Raw genomic sequence first — 6,620 nt, 5'->3', positions numbered from 1 at the left:
CTTGAATAGCTCTCCCCAGCCGACATTGTTCCACGGCACTGTAGCAGCCCACCCCTCCACTGAGGACGCTTGGGTCTGTATTTCAGTGGGAGCAGTCTCAGTGAGGCTTCATCCCTTCAAGGACAGTGAGAGGAGACAGTCGTTGGTCGGGTGGTGTGAATGTTTACTTAGGAAGACAAACAGGGCCCTGCTGTGCAGCCATTTTACCCGAGGGCCCACCCACCATCATCCACCCAAGACCTAGAGCAGGCGGTGTCTGAGCATCACTCTGGGCTCCCTTCTCTGGGCCTTTGCTCAATTGCTCCACCCTTTCCAAGGAACACTTGACAAACTGCATTAAGAAGAAAAACTGGGGAAATGATTTGAGAGAGAGGAAACTTTGCTGGCAGTCCATTAGGCTGTATACATTCTGCGTCACCTTTTGTGTCTAAATCGAGTGGGGAGTCCTCACTAGACTGAAGGAGAGCGTGGGACATTGCTGCTGTCATATCCTGGACTTGTCTTCTCCCTCCCCCCCACAAGAGAAAGTAGTTTGGCATTTATTGCCCACTGGTGGGCTAAGAGCGAAAATTAATGGTAAAAGGAGGCTCCATCCTCACCCTAGTTCACAGAGTCATTTAACTGTTCTTTAATCCTCCAGGGCAGAGCAGCGACCTCTCTGGCAAATGCCCTTTCCGCTCTCATTTATTTAATAACTGCTATTTAAAAGTTGGGAACAAATTGTGTGTGTCTCTCTGTGTGTGTGTATCTGTGTTGGGAAAGAGCCAGGGATAGGAAATTTAATGGGGAAAACATTTTCTACTGATTAATTTCTCAAAATGTGTGTGATGCACATATGCGATGGGGGAGGAAACAACTAAACCCAATCTGGGACACGTCCCTCCTCTCCTGAGCTTTGCGCACACACAGGCGCACTCTGAGGGATTTGACCAACATTCTTAGGGTCTTGAATCCAAAGGCCAAGAACTGACCTTTGTGTGGAGATGAAGTCTGAATAAGGTGTCTGGGTAGTTAGAAACTTGAATATGCTCTTCAGTTAGATGAGACTCTGAGACTTACCGTCCTATCCAGGAGCACAGGCCTGCCATTCTGCACTCCTAACCATCTGCCATGTAAGGGTGCAGCTGTTAATCTGGGCCCCCACTTTAGAAACCAAGGAAAGGACAAATCCCATTGGGATCAAGATGGGTCAAGCCAACCTGCATGAGCTACAGAGGTATTTAGACCACAACTACAGAGAAACTATCTCCTTGGGTATCCCAGCTAAGATCATCACTTGCTTCTTAGTAAGGAGGACGTGGGGACAAATGTATCCTCTTTTGTGTTTGCTTCCATCTGGTCGGTCCATTGCTCACCGGCAAAATGTTCTGGAATTTATTTAAACCCATAGTATCTCGAAAATCCTTCTACTTTTGCAACAACATACAATAGACTATGTTTAGCAATCTCTATACATATTAATGTATACATACACAGAAAGAACGTAGATATTTTACCTCCTCAAGACAAATGCTACCCAAAGGGAAACTAACAAGTCTATGATGTACCATGGAAGTATGGAGGTTATTTTCCATCTGTTTCAATCGCCACAGGATTTGATAGCCTTAGCATTTTGTCGTCCTGTGAGTGATATAATCTCATTCAGTCTGGGCAAGCACTGGAAGCCACAGGAAAGGAAGACTGTGGTAGATTGGGACCAGAGGTGCTGTATTAGTTTGCTTCCTATTGCTGCCATAAAGACCATGACCAAAAGCAACGTGTGAAGGAAAGAGCTGATTTCGTTTTACAGCTTACTGTCCATCATTGGGGAAAATTGGGGCAGGAAGTCGAGGCAGAAACCTGCAGACAAGCACTGAAGCAGAGCCGCTGAGGAAGGCTGTTTACTGACATGCTCTCTCTCAGGCTCACACCCAGCTACCTTTCTTGTGTCTCCAGGACCACCTGCCTAGGCATAGCACCGCCCACCTCCCACATCCTTCGATAATCAAGAAAATGCCCTATAGACTTGTCTACAGGCTGATCTGATGGAGACTTTTTTTTCTCCAGTTGAGGTTCCCTCTTCCCAGATTATTTTAGTTTGTGTCAAGCTGACAAAGCTAACAAACAAAGTTAACCAGCATGGGGGTGGAGTTAGTAATCAAGGCCCCGATTTTTGGAAGGTTAAATAGATAATATTTAATGGATCCAGGTAGGTATGCAGAAACACGAGAAATTTATTTTGTGTTAAAAGTCTATAAATTTATTTAAGAATATGGGGGTGGCCATTTTGGCAAAATTGTATTTCCCATCAGCCTACTCGGCTTCACTTCCTGCCTTTTCTGAAATATATGTATGGAGAAAGCATGAGACTCCCCACTGGGTTCTGCATTGGTACGCATCTGCCGTCCAATTTACAACTTGTGAAGGAGGTGTTAATTAGTTGGCAGAAGCACCTGAGCAGGCAGTACTGGGCTGACTGAGGGGGTGGGAAGGTCTCTGGCATTTCCTCATTCACATAAGCAGGAGAAAGGAAGAAAGGAAACTCACATTGCTGCCCAAAATGGCAACCTCCAAGCCAAGGCAAATGGTGCAATTATAGCAGGTACCTCGTTCCTCCAGAGAGTCTAATTCTGGATTCATGTGATTAATATCTAATAATGTCAAATGCTTATAAAAGTTTACTCCCAGTTTCAGCTTTCTGTCTACTCTCTAAATTGTAGCGATCTTTCAGAGAAACTTGGGTAAGAGTTTTTGCTATTGAGTAGAGTAAGCTTAACATTGAAGAAGTACTAAGACAGATTTCCGCAGTAGAAAAGGCTTGAGAGCATCCTTTACAACGGGGAAGGGCAGGGGTCCAGATGCAGGAGGTACCCTGTTGGAAGGGGAAGTCACAGATCCAGGTGGAGCACAAAGGACTTTTCATTCATTCTCAATAAAAAGAAATTGGCTAAGTCAAAATAGATGGCTTTGAGTAACTGTTTGTTGGAGGGAAATCAAGGCTAAATAAAGACCAACTGGAGCTTTCTTCATCTCACAAGCCAAAATTCTACCCAATCTCTACAACCCAACAGGGGCAAAATAGTTAAGACAATGTGAGGACCTGATGTTATCTTGTAAGGTCTGATGAGCTTAGAGATGGTTCAGAGGTGCAGAACAGGGATGGGAGAGTCCCAAGAACACTCATGGTGGAAACATAGCTTGAGCCCTTAGTTCCTGTCTTCCCAATGACATTCTCCACATGCCATACTGTCGCAAAGCTGGTCAGAGCACATCCGGGCCTTCCTCTGCCAGGTCTGATTGAGCAAAAAACGCTCTCCGTAAGACACGAGATGGCTAGACCTAGTACATGAAGACCCCAATGAAGATAGGATAGAAAGACAAGGGTGTATCTCATTATGCAAGCCTCTAGTTCCCACACCCCAAAAGAAATCAATAAAACAGTCAGCAACAAGCAAACCTGACATTTGTTGGTAAACACTGTGCTGACAGGGCAGAAGAAATTGCTTTTAAAAATTCAGAGGTGCTCAAGTTACCATAGAAGGAACACAGGGGGTGCACTTATGTTCTGCCTTGAAAAATGTCACTTGGCCTTTGTAAAACTACAGCTTGCACTGAAGTTATCCAGAAAGGAGAAAGTGCCATACACTGGGCTTTTTGCACACTCAGCAAGACTCCTTTAGGCTGCCAAGGTACAAGGTCCCTGAACAAAGACAGGAGAGACCCTTTTCTTCCAACCCTGGAATGACTGCTCCTGGCTCCTGATGAAGTTCCGGAGTTTGGACAGAAAAATCCAGCATAGGTGAAAAGCAGCCAAGAGCACAAATGGTGGAAGATAAGACAAGGTCCTCAACACTGCTGCTACCGCTTGGAGCACAAATGAGCATGGGGCCCCGCTGGAAGACAAGACAAGGTCCTCAACACTGCTGCTACCGCTTGGAGCAAATCCTAAGTGGCCCAAGAGAATACAAACACACAAGGTATTTTCTGCCCGGGCTGTTATGGAGGTATATAACTAGGAGCAATTAAGAAGGGCTGGAGGGGTAAAAGGAAAGATGCAGAGCTGGCTTGCTCAAGTGTCAGTTGGGGCTGGGGGGCTGCTAAGGATGCTTCTGAACAGTGTGGCCTCAGGTTCTTTTCAAAAGCTTGAGAACAGAGGTCAGAAACTCCAGGGGGATTTTCTTGCTAATGTTACCAAATATTTTTTCTATGAATTATTTAATACTCCTAGTTCCCAGGATACTGACTCATGGTAGATTTTCCACAATGCTTACTAATGAGGGAATAAAGAGAGATGGAATGGTGACAGCAAGGCACACACTTCCTGTCCATCTTCATCACTGGCACAAGTCATGGGGCTAGAGTAGAGGCAGGGTTCAATACCTTCGGTTAAATACAAAGGCTGTCTAGCACTTTGTACTAGAGTTATATACCTTGTCAATCCCCAGTGGAGGCAAAGCCAGGTGGCCTTTGCTTGATTTAACTATTCATTAAATTTTAATAGAAAACCATGGGGTGGGTAGGGTCTCCTGTTGCCTCTGTGAACCCCATCTGAACTGCAGAAGTCTGGTTCCAACAGAAAGTCTACTACACATTACTATGCAGCCTTTTCCAAACAAAAGGCTCTCTAGTCGTTCTGAGTCTTGGTTTGCTCATCTGCAAAATGGACTGTATGCAGGCTCGCTTGTGTGGTGATTCAATCAGATAATGTCCCCCAACTGGCTGTCAGGAACAACCCGAGGCAAAAGGCCAATAAGTTCATTTAACCCAAATGTGTGTTTTGGAACCAGTTTATCTTGGAAGGCTCACCAGGAAATTTTATTACTAAAAATTAGGCATTCAAAAGCTGGGAGATTTATTGGTTTTTTTTTATATATGGCCAAGGTGGGTGTTTGGCAATGCTTGATTTTACAGGTTTCTAATTAAAATTATTTTAGGTTGGCATTAGAGTGTTCAACTTTGGGGCTATTCATCCATTTGAAGGAAGTGTTCCTAATTTCCTCCTTTTTCATACTTTTTAATTTGATGTAACACACATCAAGTAACAGGCCGCTTTTACTATTGCTAAGTACACAGTGCTATTACATTGTTCAAGCAGCAGCACCACCACCCACCCCCAGAACTTTCCATCTCCCCTAATGGGAACTTAATGGTTCTCTCCTTGCCCAGCCGTGGAATGTGACTAGCCTGGGATCCTCATGGAAGCCACACAATGCTCGTCTTCTTGCAACCGGGTTATTTTATGTGAGAGTGTCCTCAAGGTACATCCATTATAGACTGTGTAGGAATTTTTTCCTTTGATAAAAATGAATATAACTTCAGTATATAACACAATTTTTAATTGCCTGGTCAACGGACATGTTATTTGTTTCTGTTCTTTTGTGATCATATAAAACAACTACAAATATAGTAGTATAGTCATATTTACATTTGTTTTGTTTTGTTTTCTTGAGGCAAGGTTTCTCTGTGTAGCTTTGGAGCCTGTCCTGGAACTTGCTCTGTAGACCAGACTGGCTTCAAACGCACAGAGATCCGCCTGCTTCTGCCTCCTGAGTGCTGGGATTAAAGGCATGCGCCACCACCGCCCGGCAGTCTTACATACTTTTCAAGAAAAGGGTTCAGCACAGTTCATAGACCAGAGACATAAGATTCTGTTGTCGTACCTCTGCCAATAGCTAGGTTGTTTTCTCCCCTTCAAGCCTGCCATCTCCTTGGGTTCTTATTATCTCACAAAAGCGGTAGAAGCATATGAAATTGCAATTAAGAACAACAACAACAGAAAAACCCCAGACATCAAGTAACTGTATACCAGGCAGTTATGAGATGTTGTAAGGAGACTGCTTGTTCATTTCCCAGCCACCCAGACTCCCGAAATAATCACCCAGAGACCGTATTATTTAAATTACTGTTTGGCCAAGCATATTGCTAACTAGCTCCTACATCTAGAATTAACCCGTTTCTGGTATTTTATATTTTACCGTGAGGGTCGTGGCCTACCGGCAAGGTTCCAATATGTCTGTCTCTGGTGGCAGCTCCATGGCTTCTCCTTATTCTGCCTTCTTTCTCCCAGCATTCAGTTTAGTTTTCCCCTATTCTATCTCTATTTCTTTATTAACCAATGGTATTCACAGCATACAGAGGGAATCCCAGATCAATGAGACCTACTGTTTGATGCTCCCTATTGCCCTCAAATTCCAGCTGAAAACGATGTTTATCTGAGGGCTGCTTGGGGCCCATTTCTCCATCTAGCCTTGCTTCAGCCTGGTCACCATGGAGCATAGCAGTTGGCAAGTGGCATATTCACACTGAATGGTATTTGTCACAGGGCCACACTAAGTGTTTAGGAAAATGTGTTGTGTTTATTAGCATAAACAGCATCTACCTCTTCACACTATGCATAGAAAAAAAAATTTTTCTTTGGTATGAACACCAGCTGTGCTTCCTGGGGGGGGGGGGACTAGCTTGCTTCTTCCCAGAGTGCAGAATCATGGAACAATGTGTGCTCTGGCTATCCCCCTGGTTCATAAGGGGTTTCAGTGCAGGCTTGATACCCATCTGTAGCAAAAGGCATGAGAGTGTGCAGCATGAATTTTATACATTTGTTTCCAGAAGTCCCCCCTTGGCCATGGTTTGCTCACTTATTC

This window comes from Microtus ochrogaster, chromosome 8, assembly GCF_000317375.1.
Source record: "Microtus ochrogaster isolate Prairie Vole_2 chromosome 8, MicOch1.0, whole genome shotgun sequence".
Lineage (NCBI taxonomy): Eukaryota > Metazoa > Chordata > Mammalia > Rodentia > Cricetidae > Microtus > Microtus ochrogaster.
The sequence above is the reverse complement of the archived record's forward strand: the minus strand, read 5'-3'. Positions refer to the sequence as shown.